This window comes from Lissotriton vulgaris, chromosome 1_2, assembly GCF_964263255.1.
Source record: "Lissotriton vulgaris chromosome 1_2, aLisVul1.2, whole genome shotgun sequence".
Lineage (NCBI taxonomy): Eukaryota > Metazoa > Chordata > Amphibia > Caudata > Salamandridae > Lissotriton > Lissotriton vulgaris.
In genome coordinates this window covers 320,250,187-320,265,744 of record NC_141686.1, presented here as the reverse complement: position 1 = coordinate 320,265,744, position 15,558 = coordinate 320,250,187, and the positions used below count along the sequence as shown (strand labels likewise).

The window sequence follows — 15,558 nt, the reverse complement described above, 5'->3', positions numbered from 1 at the left end:
GACTCTTAGCTCAATACTCTGACTCCTAGCTCAATACTCGGACTCTTAGCTCAATACTCTGACTCCTAGCTCAATACTCTGACTCTTAGCTCAATACTTTGACTCCTAGCTCAATACTCTGACTCTGAGCAAAATACTCTGACTCTTAGCTCAATACTCTGACTCCTAGCTCAATACTCTGACTCCTAGCTCAATACTCTGACTCTTAGCTCAATACTCTGACTCTTAGCTCAATACTCTGACTCCTAGCTCAATACTCTGACTCTTAGCTCAATACTCTGACTCTTAGCTCAATACTCTGACTCCTAGCTCAATACTCGGACTCTTAGCTCAATACTCTGACTCCTAGCTCAATACTCTGACTCCTAGCTCAATACTCTGACTCCTAGCTCAATACTCCGACTCCTAGCTCAATACTCCGACTCTTAGCTCAATACTCTGACTCCTAGCTCAATACTCTGACTCTTAGCTCGAAACTCTGACTGCTAGCTCAATACTCTGACTCCTAGCTCAATACTCTGACTCCTAGCTCAATACTCTGACTCCTAGCTCAATACTCTGACTCTTAGCTCGAAACTCTGACTGCTAGCTCAATACTCTGACTCCTAGCTCAATACTCTGACTCTTAGCTCAATACTCTGACTCCTAGGTCAATACTCTGACTCCTAGGTCAATACTCTGACTCCTAGCTCAATACTTTGACTCTTAGCTCAATACTCTGACTCCCAGCTCAATACTTTGACTCCTAGCTCAATACTCTGACTCTTAGCTCAATACTCTGCCTCTTAGCTCAATACTCTGACTCTTAGCTCAATACTCTGACTCCCAGCTCAATACTTTGACTCCTAGCTCAATACTCTGACTCCTAGCTCAATACTCTGACTCGCTTCGCTCTCGAGCAGAGTGGTCGCTCCCCTGCCTCCCTGGCGTCCTGTGGTATCGTTGCTCCGCATATTTGTTTAATATCTGCCTCATATTTGTTGCCTGCAGCCTGCCCTGCTCGCCGCTTTGCTGTTGTATCATTTTTGAAAGCGCTATCACTTTTATTTGTATTATTGCGCGTTTCTCCCCAAGCGCTACGCTCTGTTAACCCCTCCGCTGCCATTTTGTTTGTTGTGGTCGCCCTCTAGAGACCGCCCCGCCTCCCAGCTGAGCCGCCCTCCCACTGACTTGAAACAGCGCTCCGTTTGCTTAACGCGCTGTGACTCGCTTCGCTCTCGAGCAGAGTGGTCGCTCCCCTGCCTCCCTGGCGTCCTGTGGTATCGTTGCTCCGCATATTTGTTTAATATCTGCCTCATATTTGTTGCCTGCAGCCTGCCCTGCTCGCCGCTTTGCTGTTGTATCATTTTTGAAAGCGCTATCACTTTTATTTGTATTATTGCGCGTTTCTCCCCAAGCGCTACGCTCTGTTAACCCCTCCGCTGCCATTTTGTTTGTTGTGGTCGCCCTCTAGAGACCGCCCCGCCTCCCAGCTGAGCCGCCCTCGCCCCTCCCCCTCCACTCTCCATATATGACAGTAGTTCCCGCGCGCAGCGTTCACGCGCAGCGACCGCGCCCAACCCGCGCCGAAGGTGCGCCAAATGTAAGCCCGTCTACGCCCGTCCGCGCCTGGACCGCGCCCAGCGCCATACCCCCTGCCCCTCGCGCTGCCCAGTCCTCCCGCATTACCTACGATGCCACCACCCTCCTAGCCCTCAACCCCGGCCGCTCCTCCAACTGCGTCCAAGCCGCTCCTGGACACACCCATGGACCTTTCTCCTGCTACTCCTGCAAATTCATCGGCACCGACAACATCTCCGCTACGACCACAACACAGATTCCCGACCCCAACCTCTTACAATGCATCCTTCTCAACACCCGCTCGGTCCACAGACACGCCATTGACCTATGGAATCTACTAGACACCATCTCTCCAGACGTCGCCTTCCTAACAGAAACTTGGATGAACGCTTCCTCCGCCCCAGACATCACCATTGCCATCCCTGAAGACTATAAGATCACACGCAAGGACCGCACCGACCATACAGGAGGAGGAATCGCTATCGTCCATAAGAAATCCATCCGCATCTCAACCAGCTCTGACGCCAACCTCGCTAACTCTGAACACCTTCACTTCCAGATCCACATCGACCCCAAGACAACCCTCAGAGACACCCTCCTCTACAGACCACCAGGACCCCGCGCAAAATTCAGTGAAGACATCACGGACTTCATCACCCCACACGCGCTCCCCTCCAAAGACTACATCCTTCTGGGAGACCTCAACTTTCACCTTGAAAATTTCAACGACCGCAACACCGCCACCCTCTTAGACAACCTCGCCAACCTCGGACTTAAACAACTAGTCACTTCCCCCACCCACATCGCAGGTCACACACTCGACCCCATCCTCACCTCCAGCAATCATGTCTCCTTCAGCCACACTACGGATCTCCTCTGGACTGACCACAGCTGCGTTCACTTCACCTACAACAAGCCGAAACCCATCAACCACCTCCAACCAACTCTGCAAAGAAACTGGAACAAAATCACCACGGACCAGATCTCCGCATCGCTCCTTCTAAACACCCCAGCCCACTCTTCTAACGCAAACGAAGCCGCCGCCAACCTCACCCTATGGCTATCCAACACCGCCGACACCTTAGCACCACTGAAAAAACGTCAAAGCAAACCTGGCAGCAAAAAGGCCTCATGGTTCAACGATGATCTTAAGAAGTCCAAGAAACTCTGCCGCTCCCTTGAAAAGGCCTGGAAAAAAGACCCAACCACTAGCACCAAGGACGCCTTCAAAAACGCCACCCGCACTCACCACCAACTAATCCGAAAGGCCAAGAAAACAGCATTCAAGGATCGACTTGACAACAACGCCCACAACAGCAAGGAACTTTTCAACATCGTCAAGGAATTTACCAATCCCTCAGCCAACTCCAACGACATCACCCCCTCTCAAGCCCTCTGCGACTCCCTAGCCTCATTCTTCCACAACAAGATTGCAGACATCCACAACAGCTTCGACAACCAACCCGGAGACCAACCCACCCGACCATTGGCTGAACATTCTCCCCCCGTGAACACCCTTAACAACTGGAACCCAATCTCCACTGAGGACACAATCCGCCTGATGAATTCCATCCACTCAGGATCCCCCACAGACCCATGTCCTCACCACATCTTCAACAAAGCAGACTCCATCATAGCACCGCACCTCCGAGACGTCATCAACTGCTCCTTCAACTCCGACACCTTCACGGAAGACTGGAAACACGCTGAACTCACCGCCCTTCTGAAAAAACCCACAGTGGACCCCACCGAACTCAAAAATTACCGCCCCATCTCGCTCCTTCCATTCCCGGCCAAAGTCATCGAGAAAGCTGTCAACAACCAGCTCGCCGCCTTCCTCGAAGCCAACAAATCCCTCGACTCCTCACAATCTGGCTTCCGAGCAAAACACAGCACTGAGACCGCCCTCATCGCAGCAACAGACGACATTCGAACTCTACTGGACAATGGAGACACAGTCGCCCTCATCCTCCTCGACCTCTCTGCAGCATTCGACACAGTCTGCCACAGCACCCTTTTACAACGCCTCAATAACATCGGAATCCAAGGATAAGCACTTGAATGGATCACCTCATTCCTTGCCGGAAGAACCCAGAGAGTCCGCCTCCCACCATTCAAGTCCGAGGCCACTGAAGTCATCTGTGGCGTACCACAAGGATCCTCACTCAGCCCCACCCTCTTCAACGTATACATGAGCCCCCTCGCGGCCATCGCCCGCCAACACAACCTCAACATCATCTCTTACGCGGATGACACTCAACTGATCCTTTCTCTCACCAATGACCCCAGCACCGCCAAAACTAACCTACACGAAGGAATGAAAGAAGTTGCCGAATGGATGAAACAAAGCCGTCTGAAACTGAACTCAGACAAAACAGAAGTCCTCATCTTAGGGACATCCCCCTCTGCATGGGACGACTCCTGGTGGCCGGAAGCCCTCGGAAAAGCACCCATCCCGACAGACCACGCACGGAACCTAGGCGTCATCCTGGATTCTTCACTCTCAATGAACAGACAAGTCAGCGCCGTATCCTCTTCCTGCTTCAACATTCTTCGCATGCTCAGAAAAACATTTCGCTGGATCCCCACCGAAACAAGGAAAACAGTCACCCACGCTCTGGTCACGAGCCGACTGGACTACGGAAACACCCTCTACGCAGGCACTACCGCTAAACTCCAGAAGAAACTCCAACGAATCCAAAACGCCTCAGCCAGGATCATATTAGACATCCCACGCAACGAACACATCTCTGGTCACCTTAAAGACCTCCACTGGCTACCCGTCAATAAGAGGATCACTTTCCGACTGCTAACCCACGCACACAAATCACTCTACGACATCGGACCAGAATGCCTCAACTCACGACTGACCTTCTACACCCCCTCCCGCCAACTACGTTCCTCCAGCCAAGCCCTCGCCACTGTACCTCGCATCAACAAGACCACCATGGGAGGCAGATCCTTCTCATACCTGGCTGCTAAAACATGGAACTCACTCCCCGCTTACCTTCGCCTTACCCAGAACCACCTAGCATTCAGAAAGCAACTTAAAACGTGGATATTTGACAAGTAATCCTCCTCCCCTGTCTAAGCGCCTTGAGACCCTCTGGGTATGTAGTGCGCTATACAAATTCTCTGACTTGACTTGACTTGACTAGGTCAATACTCTGACTCTTAGCTCAATAATATGACTCCTAGCTCAATACTCTGACTCCTAGCTCAATACTCTGACTCCTAGCTCAATACTCTGACTCCTAGCTCAATACTCTGACTCTTAGCTCAATACTCTGCCTCTTAGCTCAATACTCTGACTCTTAGCTCAATACTTTGACTCCTAGCTCAATACTCTGACTCCTAACTCAATACTCTGACTCCTAGCTCAATACTCTGACTCCTAGCTCAATACTCTGACTCCTAGGTCAATACTCTGACTCCTAGGTCAATACTCTGACTCTTAGCTCAATCATCTGACTCCTAGCTCAATACTCTGACTCCTAGTTCAATACTCTGACTCCTAGCTCAATACTCTGACTCTTAGCTCAATACTCTGACTCCTAGCTCAATACTCTGACTCCTAGGTCAATACTCTGACTCCTAGCTCAATACTTTGACTCTTAGCTCAATACTCTGACTCCCAGCTCAATACTTTGACTCCTAGCTCAATACTCTGACTCCTAGGTCAATACTCTGACTCATAGCTCAATACTTTGACTCTTAGCTCAATACTCTGACTCCCAGCTCAATACTTTGACTCCTAGCTCAATACTCTGACTCCTAGCTCAATACTCTGTCTCCTAGGTCAATACTCTGACTCTTAGCTCAATAATCTGACCCCTAGCTCAATACTCTGACTCCTAGCTCAATACTCTGACTCCTAGCTCAATACTCTGACTCTTAGCTCAATACTCTGCCTCTTAGCTCAATACTCTGACTCTTAGCTCAATACTTTGACTCCTAGCTCAATACTCTGACTCCTAACTCAATACTCTGACTCCTAGCTCAATACTCTGACTCCTAGCTCAATACTCTGACTCCTAGGTCAATACTCTGACTCTTAGCTCAATCATCTGACTCCTAGCTCAATACTCTGACTCCTAGCTCAATACTCTGACTCCTAGCTCAATACTCTGACTCCTAGCTCAATACTCTGACTCCTAGGTCAATACTCTGACTCCTAGCTCAATACTTTGACTCTTAGCTCAATACTCTGACTCCCAGCTCAATACTTTGACTCCTAGCTCAATACTCTGACTCCTAGGTCAATACTCTGACTCCTAGCTCAATACTTTGACTCTTAGCTCAGTACTCTGACTCCCAGCTCAATACTTTGACTCCTAGCTCAATACTCTGACTCCTAGCTCAATACTCTGTCTCCTAGGTCAATACTCTGACTCTTAGCTCAATAATCTGACTCCTAGTTCAATACTTTGACTCCTAGCTCAATACTCTGACTCCTAGCTCAATACTCTGACTCCTAGCTCAATACTCTGACTCCTAGCTCAATACTCTGACTCCTAGCTCAATACTCGGACTCTTAGCTCAATACTCTGACTCCTAGCTCAATACTCTGACTCCTAGCTCAATACTCTGACTCCTAGCTCAATACTCTGACTCGAAATTACAAAACAATAACACCTTTATCAATGGTTTAGGGCTAGAAATCTGGTCGCAAACCAATGGAAAGTTACTGACCCCTTACTTGCAGTGGTAACTCAGTTGCAAAAGAGAAAAAGGTCCTTTTAGGATCCCATTAACTTTCTGAATTGGGTGCAAGTTTCAGGGGGAGTGGGCAGTGCTTCACGGGACCACTGGCAACTCTCACTGAAACGTCATTTTTTTTATTTTATGTAAATGATGGGAGGAGTTGTGATCTGCTGATGCTTGCGGCCACCAGGCCTGTGATTGTGGCCAATCAGAGTCAGCTGCAATTTGTATCCAAACGAATTAAACCTAATTAGAAGGTCCTCCGACTCCGAGTTTGCACACTGACATAATAGCACAAAGGATGGCTCCCTAGCTACGTTTTTGGTCACAAAGTGTTCATAAATTGTGACCAGAACAAAAGTACATGTGTCTCCTATTTTGTAACATCCTAGTTTGTCGTATAGCGGCCGCAGACCCTCTTACAAATACAAGGTGTAGCGCTCATTTGAGGTTTGTTTTTTGCCCCCACACAGCACCGGGGGCCACTGGCGTAACGAAAATTGAAGGGGCCTCCCTGCAAGGTATGTAGAAGGGCCCCCTCCAGGCTCAATTAGGAGCTCTCCGGACAGAGTGCAGTGCCGAGGGGGCCCCCTGGAGCTTTGGGCCCCCCCACACCGCGTGGGCTGCGGGGGCCTGTGTTACGCCCTGCCGGGGGCAGGCAGAAGCTGTGGCCTCCACAGTGGTAGTCTTTGAAGCGTCACCTCGGTGGGGTTTGCAGCGCTGTGGATTATGTCTCTTGGGAATCTTTGGGAGTTGTACGTCGAAATACCGACTACAGAAACATCGAGGTACCAAAATATCATGACCAAAATATCGAAAGGGTAGGTACACATAGGTAAGTATGGACAGGGTGGACTAGGAAAGAAAATGGGCCAGAGCACCAAAATGAAAGTGGCTCCCATGAACGAATGAGATGGATAACAAGCATTTACAATGCAATGGTTTCGCCTTTGGAAAAGTTAGAGCTATTGGCATTGTAAATGACAAAATTTGTATTTATGTGTTGGTTTTAAAAACAGATAAATAAATGGCATTGTCATTTACATTGCCATTAGCTTAATCTCTCGCAAATGTGAGACCTATTGTACCCTACGGACGAGCTCAGCAGACAGCAATTACTACCACACACACACACACACACCCAGAGCCACACACACACAGGAGAGTGCTACAGGAAATGTGGAACAAACAATAGAAATAAGAAAAAAAATGTGCCATAGCTTACCAAAGCAAAAGAAGAAAAAAAAACTAGATAGTCGTTTTTAAGAAATGCGATAACGCCAGGACACGTGGCTCAGTGATTAAGTTAGATGTAAAAATATATACACAAATTCGTTGCTGACACTAAAACCAAGATTCTGAAGTTTTAGAGCTGGCTTTCCCACTTGTGATCCTGGACAAATCTGTTACCTCCCTGCCACACGCTCCTCATCTAAAAGACACACCGACTGTTTACTCAGACTAGCTGCCACAAAAAATAACCACAAAACAAGAGATTTGCATAGATCTAACAGCTAAAAAAAAAAAATCAATAATTATGAACAAATATGGAGGAGAAAAACCTTGAAGTTTCTGGCTTTAAAGAGAACGTTTCCCCAGGACCACAAATACACCGCACACCCCCTTCCCTACTTCTAACAGGAGCATTCACCCCAGAATCAAAGCACTGGCAGGGACCCACTGCAGCTGCCAAGCAGCATTTACAAGATCATCAGAGGTGTCTGCCGAGCTGCCAATCACATACATCTGATAGTGCAGTCCTCAATCACACTTCAGCTCTTCTCCTCACTTATACCCACTCATGTGTGGAGACAGAAGGGGCCACTAGAGAGTCACTGGGAGACAGACAGCAGAGGGCGAAGGCATGGACACGAGGAACACACACTGGGAGACAGAAGGGAGTCACAGATGTAGGGGAAATGGAAACGCAGGAAGAGGCAAACACAGGCAGTTACAGACAATGGGAGACACAGACACTAAGACACACAGACAGAGGCGGACCACAGAACCTGCTGACACTGGGAGAGAAAGACCATGGGAGATGTGGACACATGGGAGGTAGACACAAGAAATCACAATGTGGACACATGGGAGGTAGACACAAGAAATCACAGACACTGGGAGACACAGACACTAAGAGACACAGATACAGATGTGGACCACAGAGCCTGCAGACTCTGGGAGAGGCAGACCATGGAAGATGCGAACACATGGGAGATGCACATGGGAGAAACAAGCCCATGGGAGAAACAAGCACATGGAGACACAGAGGTGGCCCACAGAACCCGTAGACACTGGGAGAGACAGACTTTGGGTGATGCAGGCACATAGGAGATGTACACTGGAGACCAGACACATAGGAATCATAACGCAGAGACACAGAATATGGGAGACACATACACTAAGAGCGACACAGATGGACCACAGAACCTGCAAACACTGGGAGAGACAATCCGTGGGAGATGCATATGGGATATGACGGCACGTGGGAGAGAAAGACACATGGGTATCACAGACAATGGGAGACACAGACACTAAGACAGAGACACAGTGATGGACCACAGAACCCGCAGATACTGGGAGAGAGAGTCATATGGGAGAGGCAGATACATGGGTATCACAGACACCGGGAGACACAGAGACTAAGACAGAGAGACACATTGATGGGCCACAGATCGCGCAGACACTGGAAGAGCCAGACATTGGGAGATGCAAATGGTAGATACCAGGACATGGCAGAGAGAGATACATGGAAGAGAGAGACACATGGGAGAGGCAGATACATGGGTATCACAGACACCGGGAGATACAGACACTGTGTCACAGAGAAACATTGATGGACCATCGAACTCGCAGACAGTGGGCGATACAGACCTTGGCAGATGCAACACAGGGAGTATCAGACACATGGGAGAGGCAGACAGAGTGACTCACAGACACTGGGAGACACAAACACCAATAGACAGATGGACGACAGAGCCTGCAGACAGCAGAAGAGACAGACTTTGCGAAATGCAACAAGCAATACAGGGAGACTCACACATATGGAAGAGGCAGACAGAGTGACTCAGACACCGAGAGAAAGACACTAAGAAACAAAGAAAAAGAGATGGGCCACAGACACTTGGTGATACAGACTTTGAGATGCAACAAAGGGAGAATCAAACAAATGGGAGACGCAGACACTAAGAGACAGACGGACAACAGAGCCTGCAGACACTAGAAGAGACACACCTTGGGAGATGGCAACACAGGTAGAAACAGAGGACACAGTCACACAGACAAGAGCTGCACACACAGAGAGACTAAGAGAGACTAAGACACAGAAAGCAGACAAATATATGGACCAGAAAAGCCAGACACTGGGAGAGAGAGACAGAGAAACATCGGCAGCCATGAACACCGAGACACACGCTGCTGCGCACTTTTTTTTTTGAGACAGAGAAACACCAGCAGCCGTGAACACCGAGACACACGCTGCTGCGCACACTCAAGGGGGTGAAGACTGCAGCCAAACACAGATCACACCAGGGGCAGGAAGTTAAAAAAAAAAGTTTCAAAAGTGGCAGCTGGTAATCTCTCCCTGCGTCCTATCTGTCCGCACTGCTCTCGCCCCCTGCGAGGGGGGCCCAGCACCCCCTGGCCCCTCTTCACTGTGACCGGAAGTGGCCCCCGTAGCCCCGCGCCCCTCAGCACTGCACCGCTGCCTGGAGTCTACCGATAAAGGCTCGGAAGCCGCGGCCCAGCTTTCATACCTTCACCGTCCCCCGCACCCCTTACCCTGTGACGGTCACAACAGAGACAGCCAGAGGACTCAGTCGACGGCGGCAAGCAGGCGGCCACGCATGTTAACGGGCACCACGTGTGCTCTCTTTAAAGTTTGTAGGGGGACAGGTGCTGTCCGCACACTGGAGCCAGCAGGGAGAGTTCGAGCACTGGAAGAATGGCTCCCTGATCGAAAGAGTGCGGGAACAAAACAAATGCATCAGAGGATGCAGTTTAAGTGGACGGGCACAGGACAGGGGCTAGCACAGGGAGGGAGGGTGGCGGGAACGGGCACAGAACAGGGGGGGGCGGGAAGCGGGAGGGGGGCAGGAATGGACCCGAGCTAACGGGCACCACGTGTTCTCTCTTTAAGGTTTGTAGGGGGACAGGTGCTGTCCGCACACTGGAACCAGCAGGGAGAGTTCGAGCACTGGAAGACAAAAACAAATGCATCAGAGGATGCAGTTTAAGTGGACGGGCACAGGACAGGGGCGAGCACAGGGAGGGAGGGTGGCGGGAACGGGCACAGAACAGGGGGGGGGCGGGAGGGGGCAGGAATGGACCCGAGCTAACGGGCACCACGTGTGCTCTCTTTAAAGTTTGTAGGGGGACAGGTGCTGTCCGCACACTGGAACCAGCAGGGAGAGTTCGAGCACTGGAAGAATGGCTCCCTGATCGAAAGAGTGCGGGAACAAAAACAAATGCATCAGAGGATGCAGTTTAAGTGGACGGGCACAGGACAGGGGCGAGCACAGGGAGGGAGGGTGGCGGGAACGGGCACAGAACAGGGGGGGGCGGGGAGGGGGGCAGGAATGGACCCGAGCCGAGCTCCAGAAACAAATCCCTTGCACACGGGGAGGGGGGCGGAACGGACACACGGGGAGGGGGGAGGAGGGGGCGGGAAGGCAAGATGAGCAACTGCACACGCACTTCCGAGCGGGAGGGGGGAGGGCGGGAAGCGGGAGGGGGCGGGAATGGACCCGAGCCGAGCTCCAGAAACAAATCCCTTTCACACGGGGAGGGGGCGGAACGGACACACGGGGAGGGGGAGGAGGGGGCGGGAAGGCAAGATTTAACACGCACTCACCAGTGAATTGTCTCAGGGAATTATCCCGCTATCACCATAGGGGCAGTGCGCGACCCGCCTGGATCTCTCTCTGTTTTCACTCGATCGCATGCTGCCCTCGTTATGGCCCCCGTTCTGCCCGCACCAGTCTCTACCTTCTGTGCCTGCTCCGGGCCCTTGCTCACCTCGACCTCGCCTATGTCGCCGTCCAACACCTGCCCGGCAACGTCCTCCGCTTCTTCCGGGGCTCCCTCCAGGCAGGCCACGGGAGCCCCGCGTGGGCCGCCATACTTGTTGTGGGCCGCCGTCTTCCTTCTTCCCCTGGGCGGCGGGGGGGCGGGCACTTCCGGCCGGCCGCGCTAGGATTGGCCGGCCGGCCAGTCACGGGGCGGGAAACGGGAAGAAGAGACGCAGTAGTGCCGGCAATGCCGGACCAGACACGGGGGCGTTCCCGGCGTCCCGTGACGTCGGCAAAAGCCAAAGAATGTCGGGAACGCCCCCGTGTCTGGTCCGGCATTGACGGACAGGCCCCTCGTCCAATGGCAAGGCTCCGTTTACGGAGCCAGCCAATCAAGGACGAGGGCCGAACAAAAGCCACACTATGGAACTCAACAGGATTTCGCCTGCGCGGAAAAGCTGCGCAGAGCGCAGCTTCCGCTAGGCGAAACCTAAAAAGTGGCTTGTGTTTGTGAAGTGGGGCCAGTTTTCCTGGGCGTAGTTCTGCTGCACGGAACTTCGCGAAGTGCAAAAAAAAACTCTGTCGCATTATGAGAAGCTCTGCGAGCAGCGGAATGCGTTAGATAAATGCCGTTCACGATGATTTTCAGGGGCAGGTGCTTGTCCGCACTGTGCAATCGCAGCGAACGGCACCATGCACAGCGCAAGCGGGCGCTGCTTCCTTTCTGCCACTCAACTAAATTTTTACTCGAGCTGCAGCTTTCTCAACATGAATGGATGGTTTTTCAACGCGAACGGTCACGAGCATATGCAACCACTCACAATGAGAAATCTGACCGCCCGCGTTGAGAAATCTCGCCAGGAGGTTGATTTTCCACCCACGTGCCCGCCAACTTGATGTTGAAAATCACGAATGAGGAAAAATCTCGCCAGGAGATGGATTTCCCTCACTCACGCTCGCCAACTGGGCATTGACAAACGCGAGCGAAGAAAAAGCGGAGTTTTTCTGAACTCCGCGTGCTCCGTGTAAGGCTGAGTGCAGGTTCACTGTTCTTAACCCCACATCTGCGCACCTTGAATATATGTACGCTGCCAGGCACATGTGTGTGGAGTTAAGAGCAGTAAACCTACAGTTTCCTAAAGTTGCCCTTGCCTTCTCGATGTTTAGTGCGCAGTCTCTGCCCACGATATCCGGGAGTCTCTATTAGTGTGGGTGAGTCTCAGGCCTTTCAGCGCCTGGAGGTGGCCTCAGACACCCCGTGTTCAGGCGCTATCTCCGTGCACGGTTTCTGGGGTGATGCGTCCGCCCTGTGACCCTGGCCTCACCCCTTGGCTAGGACTGGTCAGCCTGTGCTGTCAGAAGGTTTGACATAAATCCTGAGGGGGGTGAAGGGGGGGGGGGGTGTCTGCTTCAGTGCGCCAGCTGTTTGTCGGCGCCATAACAGCCATGTTATTAGCAGTGTGAAAGCCGTCCAGGTGTGTCCCTCGGAACCCCCCCCCCCCCCCCCCCCAGGAGTCCGCAGGGCCAGATGCCCCTCTGGAGGCTTATGCTTGTGGCCCCCTCTGTGCCCCCCCACCCCCCTCCACAGACCACATTACACCTCTCTGTCCACTCATTCACTGCCTCCTCCTCTCCCACGCCTTCTAATTGTCTAATTGTAGCGTTTATGGGGCGCTTTAAACAGGCGGCATCAAAGCGCTAGACCGGAAGAGAAGCGTGGGAAAGGCAGGACCCAGAGCAGAGACAACCTCGACTACCCCAGACACCCCCGGGGGTGGGTCGGACACGGATAGAGCCGCGTCTTCAGCCGCGTGGGAAGGTTCAGGGGCGGGTTCAGACGCCTGTGCTCCCGGAGGGGCTCATGATCCCGGTGCCGCCACCGTCCGCCCTTGTGAGTCTCACCACCTCCCCCTCTTTATTCATCCTTTGCTCTACCAGGTCCCTTGGATCCGGACAGCCTGTCACCTGTCCTCCTTCCAGCGTCTCATCCTCACCCCTGCCCTCCCCACTACCCCGTCTCGCCCCTCCGCCCCCTGTTATGCCCTCCCTTCCCTATACTCTGCCCATCTCTAACCTGCCTCTGAGCTCTGACCCTCTGCCCATCTCTGGCCTGCCTGTGACCCTCTGCCCATCTCTGACCCGCCTCTAACCCTCTGCTCATCTCTGACCCGCCTCTGAGCTCTGCCCATCTCTGGCCTGCCTCTGACCCTCTGCCCATCTCTGACCTGCCTCTGACCCTCTGCCCATCTCTGACCTGCCTCTGACCCTCTGCCCATCTCTGACCTGCCTCTGAGCTCTGTCCATCTCTGCCCTGCCTCTGAGCTATACCCATCTCTGACCTGCCTCTGAGCTCTGCCCATCTCTGACCTGCCTCTGAGCTCTGCCCATCTCTGACCCTCTGCCCATCTCTGACCTGCCTCTGAGCTCTGCCCATCTCTGACCTGCCTCTGAGCTCTGCCCATCTCTGACCTGCCTCTGAGCTCTGTCCATCTCTGCCCTGCCTCTGAGCTCTGCCCATCTCTGACCTCTGACCCTCTGTCCATCTCTGCCCTGCCTCTGAGCTCTGCCCATCTCTGCCCTGCCTCTGAGCTCTGCCCATCTCTGACCTGCCTCTGAGCTCTGCCAATCTCTGACCCTCTGCCCATCTCTGACCTGCCTCTGAGCTCTGTCCATCTCTGCCCTGCCTCTGAGCTCTGCCCATCTCTGACCTCTGACCCTCTGCCCATCTCTGACATGCCTCTGCCCCTCTGCCCATCACTGACCTGCCTCTGCCCCTCTGCCCATCTCTGACCTGCCTCTGACCCTCTGCCCATCTCTGACCTCTGACCCTCTGCCCATCTCTGACCTGCCTCTGAGCTCTGCCCATCTCTGACCTGCCTCTGACCCGCTGCCCATCTCTGACCCTCTGCGCAGCCATCTCTGACCTGCCTCCGAGCCGTGGGATGCTTCTCTCTGATGTCCCTCTCAGCTCTGACCCCTCTAGCCCAGACCTGCCTCCGAGCCCCGAGGCCCGGCTCCGAGTTCTGGGGGGCACTGGCCGTGCTCCGAGCTCTGACCTGTCCCCAGCTGTGCCCGCCCCACAGCTCTGTACAGCGGGCAGGCATCAGAGCCCAGACCACCCTCAGAGATCTCCACAGTGCCTGGACTGCTTCTGAGCCTCCTCCAGGCTCTGAGCAGCCCCAGAGCTCTGACCTCTTATCACTGACCCGGCCCCATCCCTATCATCCCTCCGAGCTCTGAAGAGAGCCGGACCCGCCCGCGTGCTCTCAATGGCACCAACGCGGCCTCACAGCCGCATAACGACCAGAGCTGCCCACTTTGGGGCTGATGAACCGGGTTCGAGTCTCGGCGTCGGCTCCGCATCCTGTGATCCTGGGCAAATCAGTTTATCTCCCCGAGCCTAGCACACATGCGTGTCTGTCCTTATATAACTGGTGCTCCCGTAAAGCGCTCCAATACCTCCGCTCGGACCCTCTGACCCTCTGCCCATCTCTGCCCAGCCCGGGGGTCTCGGAAGCCTCAGACCCTTGACTTTTCTCCCATCTCTGACCTGTCTCTGACCCTCTGCCCATCTCTGCCCCTCTGCCCATCTCTGACCTGCCTCTGACCCTCTGCCCATCTCTGCCTCTGACCCTCTGCCCATCTCTGCCCAGCCCCGGGGCTCTCGAAAGCCTCAGACTTGACTTTTCTCCCATCTCTGACCCGCCTCTGAGCTCGGACCCTCTGACCCGGGTCGAGTTCGCGCTATATAAAACAGCACATGGAACCCCCGCCCCCCGCCCCCACCCCCACATTCATCACACAAACACTCGGCTGCTGCTTTAAATATTCCATACAAAAGGTAGGTCCGCACTTACCTCCTAGCGCCTTGAGGTGCCTCGAGGCGCTTCCACGGGAGGGACGGAGCCCACGGCCGGCTGCAGCGCCTCGTCTCTGCCTCTCTCCGCCTCAGTTCTCCGTCCCTTGGTCGTTGACCCTGCCCCAGCCCTCTGCGGTCCACCTCTGAATGGCTCACCTCTTCCACCGTCCAGCCCCAATGCCTCCTCCCCCTGGGTGTCTCAGCCCCCTCCTCCTCTATCTGCGCTCTCTCTCACCGTCTCTCCCCCGTCTCACTCTGCAGCCTGTCCTGTCTCACACAGAGTGGAGACTGCTGCCCTCCTCTCTCTCCTGTCTTCTCCTGTATCCTGTCTCACACAGAGAGCACACCCCTCCCCTCCTCTCTCTCCCCCTCTGTAGCACAGAGTGGACTCTCACCTGTACTGTCTCCCCTCTCGGGAGCCTGTCT

General features: G+C 53.4%; 1 protein-coding gene across 3 annotated transcripts in view; it reads right to left on the bottom strand.

Moving 5' to 3' along the window:
- The window catches only part of SMTNL1 (smoothelin like 1), a 166,021-nt gene extending 150,754 nt beyond the window's left edge, over nt 1–15,267 (bottom strand). For all 3 annotated transcript variants that reach the window (XR_015307574.1, XM_086953368.1, XM_086953369.1), the window contains exon 1: nt 15,131–15,267. The gene's annotated coding sequence lies outside the window, so the exon portion shown is untranslated. The remainder of the gene's footprint in view (nt 1–15,130) is intronic.
- Between the last annotated feature and the right edge of the window lie 291 nt (nt 15,268–15,558).